The sequence below is a fragment of the Vicugna pacos genome, chromosome 25 (assembly GCF_048564905.1).
Source record: "Vicugna pacos chromosome 25, VicPac4, whole genome shotgun sequence".
Classification (NCBI taxonomy): Eukaryota; Metazoa; Chordata; class Mammalia; order Artiodactyla; family Camelidae; genus Vicugna; species Vicugna pacos.
This window is the reverse complement of record NC_133011.1, coordinates 1,522,625-1,543,959: the sequence shown is the minus strand read 5'-3', so window position 1 is coordinate 1,543,959 and position 21,335 is coordinate 1,522,625. Positions and strand designations below refer to the sequence as shown.

General features: G+C 39.4%; 1 long non-coding RNA gene across 1 annotated transcript in view; it reads left to right on the top strand.

Moving 5' to 3' along the window:
* The first annotated feature begins 6,203 nt into the window (after positions 1-6,203).
* LOC140689218 (uncharacterized) overlaps positions 6,204-21,335 on the top strand; it is a 37,791-nt gene continuing 22,659 nt past the window's right edge. The window contains exons 1-2 of the long non-coding RNA XR_012064099.1: positions 6,204-6,434; positions 13,308-13,440. This is a non-coding gene — a long non-coding RNA (uncharacterized lncRNA). The remainder of the gene's footprint in view (positions 6,435-13,307; positions 13,441-21,335) is intronic.

Sequence of the window (21,335 nt, the reverse complement as noted above, 5' to 3'; positions counted from 1 at the left end):
TAAAACATAGTCCAAAACTGCTTCTGCACTCTCCTTCCCCAGCTGGAGAATACTATCAATGATGTAAAGTACAGAAAAGGAATAAATGGGATATGAAGTTGACCAGCACAATTTTTAACAAGTTTCAAAACAAATTTCAGTGGTTTAAGAAAACATCAATAACTGCCTAAAATATATTATTTTTAACTGTGCTAAGGTATAAAATTTCATAAATCTAAAATCAGTGTAAACGTAACAGTTAGCTGAAATATCAACTAGAAAACGCAGGCTTCCAATGTACAATAAATATATTAATAATCAGTAACTTTTTGTAGTTTATATTCAACTTCCAAAACTGACTAAATGTGGTTAAAGTATCTGCCATTAACATAATCTAATCTCAAAATATATCCACACTCTCTCTTATGTACCATATTAGAGGGAAAAAAGCATGTTTAAATAAAAAAATGAAATCCACAAAATGAAAACTATCAAATTAAAACACACCACTTTATTACTACATTTTCAAGAGCCTATAGGTAGGTAGAAAGCACAACTCTAAAAGATATGGCCCCCTTCGCAGGCACATTCGATTTCAAATAGCAAGGACAGTAATTGAAATTTTAATACTAAAATGTCACTCTTTAAATCATCCATGCTTTACTAGTTAGTTCTGACCTCAAGTATACCGAAATACTTCCCCCACACTAAAAGCATTAAAGCTCTTACCCTGACATCTATACATAATAAAAAAGGAATTTAAAAGACACATTTTTTCATTAAAATGAATGTAAAATGGTATTACCTTGAAAATATCAAACACAATATACCCTGACGCCTTTCATCTTGGCGCCTGAAGAATTGAAACTTCGTTTTATTATGCGAGGATGGCATGAAATATAAGACACTATTCTACAATCTCGTTTCAACAATGATTAGGAAAATGAAAGCTCATAGGTACTCAGACTTTTGAGTAACAAAACTTGGCCTTTTAAACTTCACAACCTTTTAATGGTCAAAGTCCTAAAACCTCAGTGTTAATAAAGTCTGTACTCATAGGAAACCAAAATTGTATCCAGTATGAGACAGCAGTTGAACAGCTAATCTAAGATGTGACTTTTTCTTCAATCAGCTTCCACCTTGCTCTGCGCTTTTATTTTGCACCGCAGTTTTTCACTCAAAGACAAGACGCACTCAGGTAGGAGGGCCCCGGTCCCCCTCCGCCCGCGTCAAGGCGAGTCGGGGGATGGGATCTGCTCCACCCCGGACCCCACGCGAGCCCTCGGGCACCCAGGGGGACGCGGCCCGCCCCGGGCTCCTCTCCTCGCGCCCGCGGGGCCCGCACCGCCCGCCTGCCCCGCCCAGCCCGGCCCCCGAGCGCGCGCGGCCGACGGGCGGGCACGGCCGCCGCCCCGCCGGCCGCCGGGACCCTCCCCGCTCCCCGCTCCCCGCTGCGCTCCGCGGGGTCGGGGCGGGGTCAGGGCGGGGTGGTTGGGGGAGCCCGGCGGCCGCAGGCGGAGGCGCAGCGCGGATCCGGGCGGGAGAGCAAGCGGTCGGGCGGGGGAGCGGCTGCGGAGACGGCCACCTGCTCCCCACCCGACGCCCCGCCCGCCTGCAGCAGTTCTTAAAGTGAAAGCCTGATGGCAATAAATTCTGTCAGCTTTACTTTTTTTTTTTTTTTTACTTTTTAAAATGTATTTAATATTCTTGCAAGTGGTTAGTCCTTACAGTTTCACAGTACCTGACCCCCTCCCAGCCCCTGCCTCCATGTTTTTCCTTTTTTAAAATTTTAAGTATAGTTGATTTACAAAATTATATTCATTACAAGTGTACAGCATAGTAATTCATCATTTTTACAGACTATACTCCAGTCAAAGCTATTATAAATAAATGGCTATACTTCCCTGTGCTGTGTAATGTCTCCTTGTTAGATGTCTGTTTTATACATTGTAGTGCGTGTCTTTTAATGGTGTACCCCTAGTTTGCCTCCCACCCTTCCCTCTCCCCACTGGTAACCACTAGTTCGTTTTCTACATCTGTGAGTCTGTTTCCATTTTGCATATGCATATACACTCAATTTGTATTATTTTTCACATCCCGCAGATAAATGATCTCACACAGTACTTTCTTTCTCGGTCTGACTTATTTCACTAAGCATACTATTTTCTAGGCCCACCCACATTGCTGCAAACGGCAGAGTTTCAGCCTTTTATAGGACTAATTAATATTACTTTATGTATATATTTACATGTACATACACCACGTCTTCTCTATCAATTCAGGTGTTGATACGGACTTGTGTTGCTTCCATGTCTTGGCTATTGTAAATAGTGTTGCTACAAACATTGGGGTGCAGGTGTCTTTTCAAATTAGTGTTTTTGATTTTTCAGATACAAACACAGGAATCAAATTGCTGGATCGTATGATAGCTGTAGTTTTAGTTTTGTGAGCAACCCCTATACTGTTTTTCATAGTGGCTATGTAATTTACATTCCCACCAACAGGGTACAAGGGTTCAAAAGCTATACTTCAAGTCTTTATTTTGCATTCACTTTAAAAACATTGTTACTATGTAGATAATTCTGGTTGACATTTTTCCTTCAGCTCTGCAGAGATGTTGTACTTTCTCCTCGTTTTTATAATTTCTAGCAATGTTTGCTTCCAATCCTAATTTTTCTTGCTCTATATGTAGTGTTTCATTTTTTCACTGATTGCCTACAAGTTTTTCTCTTTATACTTGGTTTTTATTGCTAGTCTATGAGGTACATGGCCATATCTATCTTCTATTTCTTTTGCTTGGGGTTCAGTGAGCTTTTGATCTGACATTTGTTTGCCTTTCATTACTTTTAGAAAATTCCTGGCCATTTTCCCTTCAAATATATTTTTCCCTTTCTTCTTTACTTCTTCTATTTTGATTTTTCCAGTTACCTACAGTAATCCTTTAGACACTGTCCTGTGGGAAGTTCTCAGCTATTGAATGCTCAGTTGTCATTTTTTTCTGTTTGTCTTTGATTTCCATGTGGTTAACTGGTATTGCTCTATCTCAGGTTCTCTCATTTTTTCCACCAATTTTCCCACATCTGTTTTAGTTCATTCCATTAAAATAATTCTTAACCACTGATACTGTACTTTTCTTTTATAGGATTTTCATTTAACTCTAAAAGTAGTTGCCATTTCATTTCTCATATGTTCATGTGTGTTCTTCACCTTCCCACTAGATCCTTCAACATAATAATAATAGCGATTTTAAATCCCTTCCCTGTCTGATTGTTCCAACATTCGGTCTATCTCTGATTTTGGTTCTGCTCCTCATCTTATCTCATTATGATTGATAGTTTTAACATGTTCTGTTTCTGTTTTTCTGCTTGACTCCATTTTTATTGTATGCTTGGCATTGTAAAAAAAAAAAAGTAGATATTGAGGTAATAATTTATGTTTGAAAATTTTCAGTTAGGATGATTGTGGGGGCCACTGAGCCAATGCAGCTGTACCCCACCTGGCTGGGCTCTGCTGTTGCTGTAGCTACATCAAGCAGACAAAAAGCTTCCCATTCCTCCATTGGAATTCCGCCATGGCACTGCTCTGAGTGGCAGGCCTGAGGGTTTCCTGAGTATTCCTGTTCCACCCTCAACTGTTAGCAGACCTGCTGACCTGTCTCACGGACAGTCTCTCTCTGTGCCCTTGACCTATTCCAATGGTAGGCTGCTGCTTTTGTTACTCAGTGCAAGGCTTTGTTGAGTGCTTACAGGCTCCTGCGTTCTCCAGGTCTTCCTGCCGCCCCTCAAACCTTGGGAAGTGCAGTCAGCCTGTCCAGCCAAGGATGTCACACATCTTCTTCCCAACACCTGCTGTTTCTTATGAGCACCTGATGTAGGCCAATGGGACATTTTTTTATGAGTATGTGTGGATTCCTCTTATGTCAAGTTTTCTCAAGATTCTAGCCATTACTCAGTCTTCAAGAAATTCATTAACATTTTATTTAATTTATTCTGATCTCTAAAATTTACTAGTGGGCAAAAAGTTTATGTGGCTTCTCAAAGGAGATTTGGATCCTTTGGAATTCAGTTTATATTCCTACCTTGTGACATAACCTGTGGTAGATTTTTAAAAGCATGATTTTGTAGATTATTTGATCCTTTCTTGTTTTTCAGACTGTGTGTGTGACAATATTTTTTGAGGCATTTTGGATTCTTAGCAATTTGGAACACAGATCTCATTTCTTTTGATGAGTCAGTCTAGCTTTACCAGTTTCACAAAGTACCAACAGTTTGGATGCTTTGATCCCATTACTGTATATTGGTTTTCTGTTTCATTAAGTATGCTTTCATTTTTATTTTGATTTATTCTACTTTGTATTTGTATCACGTGTAGAGATTGATATTTAGCTTGTCTTCAACTTTAATTCTTTACTAGCATGTGGCTCTGGGGACATGAATTTCACTGAAATTAGTGATTTGGTTGCATCCTGAAAGTTTGATGTATAGTATTATCAGTATTGTACATTTAAAAATATTTTACAATTTTCAAAATAAAATTTTCTTTGACCTATAGGTTATATATATATAACATATATATTATATATATGTGTGTGTGTATATATATATACATATATATATATATAAATTTCTAGTTGTATTTTTATCATCATTTTTAAACATTGTATTATGATAAATCCGTACACTTGGCTTGACTTTAATTCTTGAAGTTGAAAAAACATTTTCTACAGTGTTTGATCACAGTTATCACATGAAACTCCAGTCCTGGCCAACATCCTGATTACATCCTTGTGAGAGACTTTGAAGCTAAAGGCCTGCTCCAATGTTCCAATTCTTGACCCATAGAAACTCTGAGATAATGAATGTTTGTTGTTTTAGCTGCAAGTTTTGTGATAACTTTTTATCTAGCAATATATAACTACTAAGTGGGCTTTTAAAAAACATAGCTTCTCAAGTTCCAGTCCTATGTGATTCTTTAAGTTTGGGATGTTAACCAGAATATGTGGAGGTTTTTTTTTTTTTAACTCTCTGTGTAACTCTTTTATTACAATCTATCTGGATAGTGAATCACTGCTGTAGGTCGTACCCCTCCCTTCCCCCAAAACTTTTACATTGTTAGCAGAATATTCTTACTAAAACACAACTGACCATGCTTTTTGTTTCAATCTTCTCAATGACTACACATTACTAATAAAATAAACTTCTGACTAGCAGAGAGCACATCACCCTTAACTCTCTGGCTGCTATGTATCCCCCATATACTCTACTAGTCACCCCACAAAAGGCGTGGTAAACAATATGCAGCTGGTCCTCCTTGCAGACTTTCCTGTCTCCATGCATTTGCAACACTTGTTTCATCTTAGAATTTTCATTCTCTAGCGCAGCTCCCATCAAACTGCAAACTGCTCATCTACAAAATATAAATAAAAATGTGCCTCCTCTATGAATCACATAACTATTTTGAGATTTACCTCCTTGTGACATAATTAATTTTTATAATTTATCTCTTGAGCAGTAGATTGTGGACTTTTGCATAGCCTAGACCCAGTTTCATCAATCTTTGTTTACAGCAGTATTGTTAAAAATCAGACATCCGTCATACACAAAGAGCAATCTCAAGCCACAAGATTGTTATTCAATGAAATATAGAATAAATTTAAAAAAATGTGTTCAGCCGTAGTTGTTCATAAAGTGCTATACACACCATCATGTTATTGCCCTTATTCTTAACATATACAGTTTTCCTAGTTCAATATTTTATATATCAAATAATATGGTTGATTTTCATTATTGCTTTCAAGTTTTATATTGTATCATTGTTTTCAAATGCCCACCAGTGAGTAACCAGCAATCTAATAAAGGTTCTTAGGAGATCTGCGAGACCCCGAGAGGGGCATAATTCTTAGGATTAAAGTTAGTGCCAAGTACAATTTTGAAAATTGTAGCATAGATAAACAAGATTATAGTGTATAGCACAGGGAAATATACACAAAATGTTATGGTAGCTCACAGAGAAAAAAATGTGACAATGAGTGTGTATATGTCCACGTATGACCGAAAAATTGTGCTGAACACTGGACTTTGACACATTGTAAAATGATTATAAATCAATAAAAAATGTTTAAAAAAAAAAGTGCAAAGTAAGACATTGTCAACCCCTACGCCCAGCTCCCGCCCCCAGCGCCCGCCCCCAGCGGCCGGTCCCGGAGCCGCCGCGCTGCGCGGACCCGCCGCCCAGGGCGCGCGCAGGGGGGCCGCGCGCCGCCGGCCGGGCCGCTGTGCTGATCTTCGCGGGCGCGACGGTCCGGACCGAGCCGGCTCCGCGGCGGGGCCGCGGGCGGAGGGGCGACATTGGGGCGACATTGGGGTCCCGCGTGTCCGGCCGGGCAGCCGCCGCTCCGCTCAGCGCCCCGCCCCCGCCCGGGGTTTGCGGAGGCAGAGCAAGAGGCTGTGTTTATGGTCAGTAAAAACATTCTGCTGCCCAGGGGAGAGGGTTGGGGGGAGGAAGCTGAGCCGGTTCTAAATGTTGTTTGCTCTGTAGGCTGCGTTATTTTGGGTCTTTTAGAGGGATGGCCCCTGGGTGACCCAACTTGCAGAGTTTTCTTAAACTCTCAGGTGGAGGAGACGTTTAGTGCAGCTAGTGGATTGTGAGGACAGTGGCAACCCTCCACCCCCCAGGTTGGTGTTGAAGTTTGATAAAGCATGTAATTTCTTGATGACTCGGGTTTGGAAGATGACTTTTATTTCCAGTGTATCCCAGGACCAGCTGCATCATGTGGTTGCTGTGTAAAGTGCTTTATTTTAGATTAGCTTTTTGAATTCCCCGTAGTGTACTTAAAGACCTCAAAGTGTGTTTGAAAGCTTTGGATTGAAATTTTCTCCTGAATGCTTTGGATGCTTATAGACTAATCTGCTTATTTAGAAAATATCCGCATATTCCATGTCATGATTGTTGCCTTTCTTTCCTTTGTCCCTTTGACGTCGGACTGCGGAGCCAGGCTTAGCTTTGTCCTGTCTTCTGTTTGGTCTGGATGATGCTTTGTAGGTAGACTTCTGCTTTACACTCGCGGTGTTCATTTGCCAGAGAAACGTTTCAAGTTAGGAGCTTCTAGTAGGCGTTTAGCTTAAACTAGTGTAGCAGCAGACCCTCTGTAGGGCCTTTTCTTTAACATTTGTATTCACGTTCTACATATGACTTCTAACAAATCACTTCTGTGTCCGTTTTCAGTTTTTGTTACACACTGATTTCTATGAGGTGGTAAAGTAAGACAAACCATGTGAGGCAGTTTAAACTACTGATAAGTAGTGGTACGTATGACAGCCTTTGCTTTTCAAACGTGAAACAGTAAGAATAGAAACTGGTGTAGCTTGATGATTGAAGAAAAAAGTTGAGCTTACTTTTTATCTTCGTGGGCTAAGACCCTTGTTAAACAAAAACTTTCTAAATTCAGAACTCTAGAGTCATCTTAAAAGTATCATTTTGCATTAAACATTGGTTAAAAGGCTACTTAGTTTTTGATGTTTGTTTTAAGTAGAAGTTTTTCAAAAAGATCAAGAACTCTTCCATTTTAAAATTAGTGGTTAAGATTGTAGCTTTTGGGTGCATGGAGATACTTGTAATTTTATTTCATAGATAATATTTTAATCTACAAGTCAGAGTTATTTATGGTCCAGTTGGTAAGGAGTTTATATGAGGGTGATGTGTAGAATAGAACACATTCAGGTTCTCATATGAGAGGATGGATATCTTTGTGTCAATAAGGAGACACCATAGTGGGTTTTTAGGTACTGAATCCTTTTTCAGTCGTTCCCCCATCCAATCTGTCAATCTCTATATTGCATTAGTTTTTCTTGCACTTAATGTGAGGAGGGGGAAGCTGAAAAGGTGAATTCATGTGTTTAGAGTCATAAAACTTAAACTTCCCTAGTGCCTCCATTTCTAGCACGTGCCCCAGCCTGTGCTGCATTTGTAGGAAGACATCATGAATTTTCTAGAGTTCAGTAAGTGTCTATATAGACACGTGCTCACATATATAGAAGTGCTTTTCTTTCTTATTTGTAACCACATTAGAAATGTATCAGAGCTATCATGATTAGGTGTAGCCTAATGAATTTTTATGTATGTGTTTTACTTTTAAAAATAATATGTTAATGAGTTATTGTCTTTTTCTCCTAAAAAAATTAATTGGTGTGTATGAAGGGTCAAAACGTATTTTAACTGTAGCAGTAAATTTAGTCCCATTATGTTTTGGTTTAATGAAGTCATACTTTAAATGAACTTTAGATTATGACAGGTTTTTACATTGAAAAATCTGGTATAAATGCTTTGCTGCAGGCATTATATAGAAATAAGTTTCCTGGAAGTTTGGCCAAAAGTTACAAAAGTATCAAAGCTTAAGCTGTTTCACTCCTACCAGCAAGTAAGGGTCTGTGAAATTAATGAGAAAGAATTTTTTTGTCTTTAGCTTTAAGGGGCTTGGACTCTTCAGCTTTTTAACTGAGATTGATACTCCAGTTAGCGGTCTCATTTTAAGAAGGCCCATGTCATCCCCTACATTAACAGTACCTTCCCTGTGTATGTGCAGGGCCTCTCTGAGTGGCAGGGTTTCAGGGAAGTGGGTGTGAAAGCACCTCTCAGTTTTCTGATCTCCTTTTTATAACTTGTTTAAAGTCTTCCAGGCTGTTTATGATCTGGTATCTTTTAAATTATCCTGCAGACTTGCAGGCTTGGGCAGTCAGGGCAAGGGACACTTCTGTGATGTCTGCTGTGTATCTGGTACTCTGTTCAAAGTGTCACTTTTCAACAATTATGAGAGCATTCCATTTGAAGAAGCAGGCTTGAATAAATAATTTTTCTATCATCACGCACCTGCTAAGTGGTGAACTACACATTGAGACCCAAACCGGTTTGATCTCAAAGGCTGAGCTTTTTATTCATTGACCCTCATATCTCTTTGAAAGCAGTTTTCATGTTTTAGCCTAAAGGTGGCCTCTGGACTGACCACCTTAGAGATGTGTTTTGTTGATTTGCAGTGTCTTTGAATTTCAGCTAGTGATCAGCATTGAAAAACTGGGAAATTTCTTGATGAGTCTTATGGATTTCTGGATTTTTAGGGATGACTTGAAAATCCAGTCACTGGTAGGCTGTGTTCCCACCTTCTGGGGCAGAGAAGTGGGGCAATAGCTGCCCTTTGTAGATCGGGGTGTGTGTGTGCAGTCAGCGTGGTCCCCTCACCCTGGCTGGTGATGTGCGTGGCCTGCAGCACTGATGTTCTGTTACCTGCCTCAGTCCTCGCAGGTGTGTCATTCACATCTCTGCCCCAGCTTCCCCTTGCATGGATGACTCCAACCTTTAAAAACAAAACGTTTTTTGGACTGTGACCACTTATCCAACTTCTAATATATTGCTTGTCATTCTTAATTTTTTCAGAAGTCCTAAAAATTTGTTAATAAAACCTGTGGTATACATAATACTTTTTATCCAGTGTTAGCTTATTAGGTATTTTTTAAATCTTTGTTTTTATAATAGTAACAATTTGAAAGTTCTAAAGAATGATGATTATAATTTTTCCACATCTCTTCATCTCAGTGAGCAAATTAAAAAACCACTACTTTTTTACTGGGATGAGGCTCACAAAAAAGAATTTGATTGAAGATCATATAAATAACTTTTTTCTTTTAAGAATGGGTTATAGAGATATCGCCTCCCACTAGTCAGAATGAGCACCAGTAAAAGTCCATGAATGATAAACACTGGGGAGGGTGCAGAGAACAGGAAGCCTCCTGCACTGCTGGTGGGAATGAAGTTTGGTGCAGCCACTATGGAAAAACAGTATGGAGATTCCTTAAAAAACTAAAAATAGGCTTATCATGTGATCCAGCAGTCCCACTCCTGGGCATGTATCCAGAGAGAACTCTTAACTCAAAAGATACACGCACCCCAGTGTTCATAGCAGCACAATTTACAAAATAGTCAAGACATAGAAACAACCTAAATGTCCGTGACAGATGACTGGATGAAGAAGTTATGGTACACACACACACACACACACACACACACACACACGCACACTGGAATACTAGTCAGCCATAAAAAAGAATAAAATAATACCATTTGCAGCACCATGAATGGACCTGAAGATTATCCATTCCAAGGGAAGTAAGCCAGAAAGAGAGAAAAACACCATATGATATCATGTATTTGTTGAATCTAAAAAAAAAAAAGACAGAAGTGAACTTATTTACAAAACAGAGACAGACTCACAGACATAGAAAACAAACTTACGGTTACCAGGTGGGAAGGGACAAACTGGAGTTTGAGATTTGCAGATACTAAGTCCTTTATATAGAATAGATAAACAACAGTCCTCTACTGTATAGCACGAGGAACTAGATTCAATATCTTGTGTGGCTTATAATGGAAAAGAATATAAAAAGGTATGTGTAATCAGGATTTATTTAAAATAAATAAATACTAAAAAAAAAAGGAATGTATGTGTATATATATATATATATATATATGACTGAGGTATAACATGGTACACTAGAAATTGACACAAAATTGTAAACTGACTAAATGTCAATTAAAAAAGAATGGGTTATAAATATAAACTCTGCTTTCAAAATGAAGACAATGAAATGGAATAAGAAGTTGAACACTAAGCATTTTTCTAACATTGTTGGTAGATGACGGGTTTGGCAAAGAGAAGATTGCTGTGTAACAAGTCTCTGGGACCAGACTTAAAATTTTGGCTGTTTTTGATGGAAGTTTTTCTGAAATGTATTACATATTTATTGTGACCCTAAAGTGGACTGAGTTTAATCTTTTCTTAAATGGTTGAAGGTTAGTATAAGAACAACTTATTGTTTTGAGCTCTCTTGTAGTTTCTGTTTTTTATTTTTCCAGAAACAACTGAATGGGCATTCTAAATTTACTCTAGATGATGGTGTTTCTTATTCTTGTATCTAGTTTTAATACTATTTCCAACTTTTTATTTAAATTTCCTGGTTTTCTTGCAAACCTTGAGGATGTCACCTTCTGATTAACTGTTTCTAATATATTTCCTGTGGGGAAAGTAATCATACTTGACATTTGCCTGTAAAGTGGAATAAATAAGTTCTGAATCTTCTGTGCAGTAAGACATATGAGCTTTAGTCATTTTTTTTTAAACACGTGTTTTGGCTGTGTAGAGTTTAGTGTTGAGATTGCCCTGTTACTTTGTAAACAACTGGGATGATGTATTAGTTAATGAGGCAAAATAGGATGGAGAGAGGAAACTGATGAATAACCAGAAAGACACAGCAAATAAAATGCACATTCCTTAGGCTTCAGGTAGGTCATTTCTGAGATTTGAATCATGAGTACTCTGGCTGTCAACTGATACACTAGATTATTGATATTAAACATAGCCTAAAATGTCTGATTGTAATACGCTCTCCAGAAATGTAAATTATCTGTGAAGAAAAAGTACTTTCTGTATTTAAAGGAAAGATTAAGCAGGAGGTAGAAGGCAGGGGCTCCGGATGCTCTGTTTTGCTGTTAGTTTGTAGTAAGTCGCTGCTGTGCATCACATTACAGGTTTGGTGACTATGATTCACATGAAGTGAAGTTTCTTGTTCATCTTTGAATTTTACTACACTCTAATGGTCTGGAAAATTTTGCCAAAGTTAGAGGTATATTTTTAGGGTGGCCTAGCTTCAGATGCAGTCTATATGGGGTATCAAAAAATGCAGTTTGTTTATGTGGAGAGATTTGGGGGCAGGGCAGGGGCAGTCACTGGCTACAACTGCTAACACAAAGTTTAATGAGAGGCCTGTGTGGCCACAAGTTGCAGGAAACAAATTGTAGGTGCGAAAGGCTGTGAACAGAGAAACACATGGTGCCTTCAAGTCCGAGCCCCAAGTCGCAGGGCGCTCACTCCGGGCTGCAGGACTTGATTTGTGTTTTGTGTTTTCACATGAGCAACTCTGTGTGACATGCTTGGGCAAGCAGCTCCAGGGTTTTTTTCAAAGAAGGATTTGATTTATTGAATGATTGTTACTAATTCTTCTAGCAACTCTGAAGTCTGCTTGTTCTGAGTGAAACCCAGCAGGGCCAGCCCTCCCTTAGCTGAGCTGCCCGGCTGCACAGCAGCGGGAGGAAGCCGCGCTCAGGGCGGATGGGAAGCGCGGGGCGGCCCCCCCGCCCCCCCCCCCCGAGTCAGACCCCCGGGAGGCAGTGACCCTGCCGCCCGGCAGCGCGCAGGCCTCGGCTCGGTGCTCGCTGGGCCCGTCCTGTCCCGGCCGGGCTGCGGCAACAGCAGCGCTGAGACCAGGTCTCAGGGAACGCGGGCGCCTTTGGCTGTTGGGTGAATTCATCCCGAAGCTACTGCAGTTCCAACTCAACAGCTTGTGAACTTGCACAGGGAGAGCTCCGCTGCTCAGTCCCCAGACTTTCTGGTGTGTCTGTGACTCTAGGAGTCATGATGCTACAGCCTGGAGGGGGAAGAGAAGTGAAAAACACAGTTTGTAGGCGTAGACAGAAATGCCAAGACCTAAAACTAGAGTTCCAGATATGTATCCATTTGCAGCTGAAGTGAGAATTTATTCAGCTGGAAGGACGTCAGCCAGCTGGGGAGGGCTTTCTGAGGCGGCAGGGATCGGCGTGCAGTCTAGTGAGGCGCGTGCAGGCTTACCTGCCTGGAGGGCGGAATCCAAGGCAGGAAATAAGGGGAGATGCTCACAGGACCATGGTAACTGCGACTCTGATTATTCACATAACAGGCCACGATAACTGTGAGGCAGAGTGTTTGGAATTTTGGTTGGTTGAGCAGTTGGGATATAATACAATAGGAAATAAATTAGCTGCTTGACGAACTGGGTGATTGAGTCCTGGATTAGGGTAGTGATTGCAGGAATAAATAAGAGTAGAACAAGAAATTACATGGAAGAAAAACTGGTCAAACTTGGCAAATGTTTAATGTGAAAGTATCAAAATTTCTTGAGGGCTCACTCTCTGGGTTGAATTTGGACCATAGATGCTGTTGTTGGGAAGAGTCTGATTTTATAAAACTTTGAGGAACTCAGTCTTTGAAGTTGAAAATGTCTAAAATTCTGAATCCAGATAGGAGGTTATAGGTTGGGGTTTGTGTCAAAGTCCGATTGTATCCTACTTGCAAGCTAATACTTTTGTTGGGGGTTGGTTAAAAGTTTGCATGGTCCTTCAGTAACCTGTGCCTAGTCCTTTGGGAAGCGTTGGTCCAGATAGTTGGGAGGTAGAAGTTTGTTGAATTTGGAGAGGAGGGGAGAAATTAGATGTTAAGATACATTGTCAATTATATTTCTCCTTTACAGGTATATATTTACTCTCCTTAAGCTGGAATTAGACTCTTCAGGTCAAGAATATGCTTGATACCATCGATTATATGTGAATTGTAATTCCTGTTTCAGAGACAAGGTGGAGGAAACTGTGATCTCTGCATTGGAGGCAAGTGTATATGTATGATTTGTGGAGCAGAATTACCTTTTCATTCATTTCTTCTTGCATTGATGATGGCAAAGGATACACACATACACATCTTTGAACTTTGAAGTTTGGATTTAGTTTTCAAAAGAACACAGGTAGAATCTTATACTTAGGAATTGAGTGGGATATTTATACACTGCTTCTTTTCCTAAGAGTTAAGTACGTTAAGTTTGTAAAAATGGTGAAGAAAGTGTAAAGTGCTTTGCAAATATTGTTAAAATTATGTTGTTTCCAGACCTAGTTTCTTTTGGTATCCGTCGGTTAGAAAATATGGATAAATAAATGTATTTTTAGAAGTTGAAATACTGGAACATCATTACCAAACATCATCTAATAGAACTGAAAAATTCTGTGAATTCCTTCTCAAATACAATTTTATCACTTTTTAATATTCATCATTCAGTCTTTTAAAATGCCTGTTGTTATGAGTTTACATCATAGTATTCATGTAGTTTTGTATCCTTCAAGAAATTAATCTGTATTTAAAAATGTATACGCAGAGCAGAGCCCGCAGCACTTGTAGGAGGCGGAGAGGCGGTTCGGTTGTCGCAGCTGGAGGGGTGCTCCCGGCACCCAGTGCCTAGAGGCCAGCGATGCTGGTAAACAGCTTACATGCTTAGGACAGCCCCCGGCAACAATGAATTATCTGCCCCAAGTGTTTGCGGTGCTGAGGCTGAGAAACCCCGCCCTAGCAGAGATGTGTCACTGTTGTCACTGTCTTCTTTGGCTTTTTTGCATTGTTGTTATTTCCCACGGCTTGCTGTCTTCATTGATTACTCCAGTTGCGTAAGCTTCCCGTATTCTTACCCTGTGAAGCCTCCCTCTTCCAGCGCTCAGGCACTGCAGTCAGAACAAGTGGAGTCTGCTTTCCAGGGTTGCCCATGCTTCTCTTCATCTTTGAGCTTGTGTTTGGGAAGAATATCTGATTCTGTTAATTTATAGCAGTGATGGAATGATGGCCCATGGGGATTATCTCAAAACCAGCCCAAACCAGTTGCTTGTTAACCCAGAAGAGCCTGGATTAGAAGGGTTTTAGTTTCTGTGGGGGAAGATTTTTAAGGCCCTTAAGCAGCAACTTACTCTGCAAATCTATCTTCACAATTAGTTCTACTCAGCTTCAACTTTTCACAATTTATTTTCTTCAAAATTTTAACTCAGAAGTCCTAAAAAATCTTCATATCTTTCTCTTAACTCCATCCCTCTCTCCCCTTATTTTCATTTGTAACATTTTTGGCAGAATTGTTTTATTTACACATCCAGATTTCCTGGAAAGAGACAGAGGCAGATGGTTTGAGGTGCAATATGGGAGAAAGGTGAGGTCATGAGGGTGGGTTTAGGATATACTGCAGGATGTGGGATAGACAGCTATCAACATTGGGGAAGTGACTAGAGCCATTGTGTGTGTGTGTGTGTGTGTGTGTGTGTGTGAGAGTGTGTATGTTAGATCGTTGAAAGTTACAGTCCTTTATGTGGGTCGCTGATGTCTCTCCTTGTGTCTGCACTTACTTGAAATGGTGTACAGGAGTTTCAAATTGGTGTGGAAATTAAATTATGTACATGTTTCCACTTTTGGATTTTTAAGTTATATTTCATAAGTGGATGGAATTTAATACATTCAGTATTAAATCAATGTTTTATGTCCTTTGTGATTGATTTAGTTTATAATTTATAGTTTATTATTTCACTTTGAGCCAGCTAGCTGCATTAGTTTTAATTCTTAGAGACTAGCTTGTCTGAAAAAGTGGGTGGGTTGGAATATGCGTATAACTGTAGACACACTCTCCTTTCTTGAACTTTCACTTGTAGCTCTTAGGTGTAGATATTTATAGAAAATAATTTGACTAGTTTCTAATGAAGAAATAGATAATGTAGCTAGGTTTGAAGTCACACTGTACAAGTCGCTTCTCCAAGACTGCAGCAGTAAAGGCACTTAAGTATGTTGCTGAAACATAAGACAAGACTGCTCCTCGAAATCTGCCTTTGTCCTACAAGAGAACAGCTTTGTTAATGGAATTTAGTTCTTTAAGATCAGGGTGAATACATAAATGTTAGAAGCCCTGGTCAGCACAGTGTGATGCCTAAGACATGGTTGATGACTCAAGTTCCTTAGGAAGAAAATACAATTTTATGTTGGGGAAAATGCTCTTGTTATCTGGCTTTTAAATTGCACAAGTGAAAAGGCTGTACAGAACACCTCGATTACAAGTGATTTTCCTGAGGAATGGGAATGTGCCAGCCTTAGCTTATTCATACACATCGTCTCATATATTGTAATTGAGTTTTTCTGTAAACATGAAGATCTGTGATGTCAAAAGATTTTTGCAAATTTTCTTCCTCTATTCATAAGATTGTCTGATCAACTTTCTTTCATAGAAAAGGAAAATGATTCACTTTGTTTCTTACGTAATATTGCTCTCCCACACAAAGATGGCACTGAGCCACCGTCAGTGAGCTGTGCTGATGGTCTCTTCTCCTCTGATGTCAATGGCATGTTCATTCTATGTTTTTTGCTCTGTTACATTTAATTTAGATCGGAACAGAAGATCGTAGGCTTTAGATTTAGGAGTTAGGAAGGAAGCTTTTGTTCGCAGGCACTCCTAGGAAGCAAGATACTGTCTCCTGATGGAACATGAGAAATAACCCCAAGGGCTGGCACTTAGGGCAGACTTACTGTGTGCCAGGTTTCTGGATGGAGCTGATACACCAAATGCCCAGGTTAGGGTGTATCAACTCACATTCCACAACATCTCTGTAAGGCTCTGTTACTCTCATTTTATAAATGAGGGAACAGGATCAGGGAGGGTAAGCTATCCAAGTCAGAAAAGGCCTTTAGCTATTAAGTGGGGAAGCCAGGATTTGAATGTGTTCAGTCTGGCTCCAGAATTCATGCTGTTAAAAACTTAACTGCCTCTAAGAAACATGTGCTTTAAAAAGTATAATGAGTTTGTTAGATTCTGCCTCTGTATGAAGCTTGGATCATTTTACAATCAGAGCATAATTGAGGCTCTTTGTGCTTAGAGTATTTGAGCCATTTGGCTTTCGGTCAGTCAAGTTCTTTGTGAGGTTTTTGGTTGTTTTTGTTTTTGATGTTAGGAAGTATTTGCAATTAAGAGAAGGTAAGCAGCTTACAGAAACATTTTATGCACAATACCATTTCAGTTTCATCAGAGATAAATTTATATATGTATTCATTTTTTAAAAGCTGAGGACAGGTAATAAATCTCTAGATGGTGAGATATAGGTTCTATCTTTTACAAAAGTATCTATTAGAAAAGAAATCCCTTATGTAATTTTGTGATCGAGTACTCACAGAAGACATCAGGGGGGAAAAAACATTTTTTAATGGCAGAGTACCTTTAGTAAATACCAGTATCCTGGTGTCTTTCAAAAAAGTTACAGGAAATAAAATGCTTTTCTCAAATTATAAAAAAGAATAGACCTGCTAAGCTCTCCAGTGGCAAGGAGACCAAGTTCTGTTTTTTCTGCTTAGAGTCTGCTGGCCATTTTCCTCTTATTCCTGTGTGTGTGTAGGTAAGTGAGTTTTTGGTGTAGCTTTACTTTCCCCCCCCAGTTTTTCTTTTAACTACAAAAATTAGTTAAATCTGTTTTCTCCGTATTACAGGTACAATCTAATTATTCTTCTACCAGTTTTACACATAGGCATTTGCTTGATATACTATGTTTGTTTTTTCCTAACTTTTTATCTTAAAAACGTTTATATTTTCTAAAAGGTTGGTAGTATATATAGTCCAATGAACATCTGTATACTTTTTACCTAAGTTAACTAATGGTTATCTTTTGCCACATTTGTTTTCTCTCTCTTAATATATATTTTTTTTTGTTCTGAACTAATTTCATGCCCTTAAATACCTGTTTGCATCTTACAAGCTTAAGGGCATTGTCCTTACATAACCAAGAAGATTATGTTCTCTTTTTAAATGTGGGGATGTTCAAATTTCCCATGGGGCTTGCAGGTACTAGGCACCACGTGAATTTATTTTATGCAGATTTCTGGGGATTACAACTAAGGGCTGGAAAGTAAAAGCTGTTGGTCTGCTTTTTATGTATAGATAATGTCATAGTAGAGAAAAGACACATTGACCAATAACTACCCTGCAGGATGGAACGTTTTATATAAGAATGATGGCACAATAAGACAATAGCCTAGAGGTTATCACAGAATTATGACCTCTTAGGATAAAGATATTAGTAAGGATGAGCCTGGCTCAAGAAGATGCTAAAGTAGAGGACAAACACACAAACAAAACGCAGTACTAGTCCACGTGGAAAGGCATCTGGCACATAGATAAACTTCAGTTATCCAGAAAGTTTCCTCAGTGGAACCTGTGGTTTTCCTTTGATGTCAGATCACTACCGTCTTACTGTACTCTCGCTTAAATGGATTTTGTCTGCATCATTGTCGGAAGACAGATCTGTTTTCTCCGTTGTTAAGGACTTTACATGATTAGAACATCGTCAGTGAGTGTGACACGCTTTAGCAGAAGGGAGAAAAGGAGTTAGAGGTCGGCATCCTTTGAGTCCTTCCTGGTCTGCTCCCTGTGGATCCTGTGGCCTGGCTTGGGAAATGCATCCGAGTGATAAAAGCAGCTCCAGGTCTGTATTCAGGGACTACAATAGAATATTCATTTTTTTCATTGTTCATTGTTGTATTATTTTTACTCTTAGATTTGTAGATTTGTTTCCCTGTTGAGTATTTTTTTATTCCCTATTAATTAAAAAATTACTTAGGCTGAATGGGTTAGAATTTTCTCTATAAAAACTTAATTGCTTTTTCTCAATTACTATGTCTTCCTATTAAAAAAATTTTTTTTAACACTCAGCAGTTGTCATTCCCTGCAAAAATTAGACTCAAGGGAAATGTAGAATGTCTTCATGGTTATCTGATTCTATCCAATAAAAGTTGTAAAATTTACTATGTTATTAACATGAAACCTTATAAAAAAAAACCCTTTTCATTTTGGGGTAGGTTTAGACTCACAGAATGTTAGTGCTAGAAGGAAGTTTTGTACTCTTGGTTGGGTTACTTAACCTCTCTGTGCCTCATCTTAAGATTAATTGTACTTGTCTTATATGGTTGGTTTGAGATTTAAATGAGATAGTATATTCATTGATTAATTAAGCAGTAATTTACTGAATTCTTACCTGCTAGATACTGTATGCTATTGTAAACACATTAATTCATTTAATCCAGGTAACAACACTATTAGGTACAGATACTGGCATTTCACTTATTTTACAGACAGGGAAAGTGAGGCACAAAGAGGGAGGTAACTTGTCCAAGATCACTCAGCTAGTAAGTGGCAGAGCTGGGGTTCTATCCCATGCAGTTTAGTTCTACTTATAAATAAAATCTGCTGCTTGCTGAACTGTTGAAATATGAAGTAAGACGTTGACCATGTACTTCAGTGGGTATTGAAAAACTTAGTTGCAACAGCAGTATGACAGTTACAGTGCTGTCCAGAAAGTCATGCAAAACGGTGTTGAAAGTTGCATGGGTAATTGCAGAGACCGGTATCCGAAATGTGCTCATAGCATCAGTGGAAGATTTTTAAAAACCTTATCTAGTGAATAGATCTATAATAATTTTATTTTTAACAAACTGCACTTTGCAAATGCTAGACCTATTAGAAACTCAGATACTTCTTGGATGAGTATCATAAGATCACATTTCCTGATAATTGATGCATGGCTCTCTTATCAGCAAGGTATAGGCTGCTTTTTTTTAAAATAAATATAAATGAAAACAGATACTTCCATGGACCGGTAAGTGGATCCCTTAATTCTTATGGCAGACATTTACTGAGCCCCTGTTTTCTTTCTTACTCTGTCCTAGGTAATGAGGGTACATCACAGAACAAATCTAAGTCCATGTTCTTATGGAACTTACATTCAAGTGGTGGAGGGATGTGTCAATAAATGATAGTGTGAAGGAAGGTAAAGCAGGGCTAGAAGGAGTGTGATTGGGACATAGGCTTTCAGACAGGATGATGAGAGACAGCTTGTGAAGAAATTGAGTAGATGTCTGAGTGAAGTGTGGCAGCCAGCGCTGCTCTGGGGGAGGATGGCCCAGGCAGAGGGACAGGTGTTGAGGCTCATGTGGCTGCAGAGTAAGGGGCAAGTGGCAGAATGTAAGGTGAGACAGATACGGGAGTGGAGTGGGGGAAATGCAGCCTCCTGGAAGGATCACAGCAGCCTTGTACACCATGGCTAGGACTTCGAGCAGCTGGGAAACCTTTGGAAGGTTTTGAGTGAAGACTGACATGATATGACTTCACTTCAACATTATTCCTCCGGCTGCTGTGTGAAAAGGAGACTGCAGTGGGGCGAGAGCGGAGGCCAGCTATTTGTCATGAGTTTTGACTGTCTAGAACCTTTTAAATCTTGCTTTGTTTGGTACATTTTCAGCCTTAAGAATTTCATCTCCCTAGTTTAGACTCCTCAGCCTTTCATTTGCAACTAGGACACAGACATGCACACTAGTTTTCTTAAGTAGCTCCTCTAATCAGGAGCATCGCTGGAGACCTGGCTTCTGACTGAGCAGGCATGGATGCTTGCTGACGTCTCGCCAATACTGTGCACCTTTCAGACAGTGGTGACAGGTTTCCCCCTAGTCATTTAAAGCTTGTGTTTGTGGTACACAAGGGGCATTGGACAGGCAGGCTCTCCACTAGGGTTGATGTTTTTCACAAGATATTTTGGGGGTAATTATGGGATATACTCCTGCTTCTGGGAATACCTGGATAGTCTTGAGGAAGATAAAGGTGGGGAGGGTGCCAGTACTATTGTCAAGTAATACAGTAATATTTCAAGTAAAAGAATATTGTTTGGGAAATATGGGAATTGAATGAGATCGTAATGGAGAATGCTTTATTGTTTATGGAAAAGTCTATAGATTCTGGGTCAGGTTTCCTTTGTAGGATTTGCATGTTGATTTGCAAGAAACACAAAACCTTGTATCCACATCTGTGTCTGGTGTTCCTTTGCTTGGCTCGTGGTTTCTCTTGGTTCGTGCTTGTTCTTATAGAAGCAATGATATTGCCAGCGTTTATTAGGGCATATGTTTTCATAGGTTGATGGAACCTGGGAGAGTCTAGCAAGTAACAGGGGTCAGGAATAGGGTAGCTGATTAGGAACTGGAGTAGACAAGTAGGCAGCTTGGAACTAGGGCATCAGATCTGTATCAAAGGGAAGATAAGATACAAATACGAGTAGATCAGAGGCCGGTTCAGACATGGTTGAGGAAAGGAGTGAATATTTAAGTGCATCAGTGAGATTTGGTGTTAGAGCTGCATCTGTCCCTACTTTTTGAGCTTTTGACTGGTTGCTAAGGTATAGGAACCAATCTCAGTTAAGTAGGTGCAGGCTCTGCATGTGGGAGCAGGCAATTCTGGGGCGTCTGATGGAGCCAAGTAGCGCAGGAGCTGGAGACTGGCATGGGCCCCTGTAGGGGAAGCTGTGCCAATTTCAATCACCAGCTGTGGAAATCAAATATATACATTTGGTGTATAAGAAGTACATTCTTCTGTATTATTTTGTAACATGTTTTTCCATGTCTTTGAGGTAGATGTCAATTTAGATTTTAAACTGGTTTAAAAGGTCCCTATTATATGCTATATTTAGATAATTTTTTTCTTTTCTTTTTTTTTTTTTTTTTTTTTGGTCATAGCATAAAATGTGAACCAGTAACTTACCTTGTTCATGGTGAGGGTAATAAAATTATTCTATAAAGTTATGAAGATTGAAACCAAAGTTGTCTCCTTGGCACTGTCTCTTAATTGCTGTGTGACCTTGGGCTTCTTATAGATCTCAATTTATTTGTCTTTATTTTATTTTTT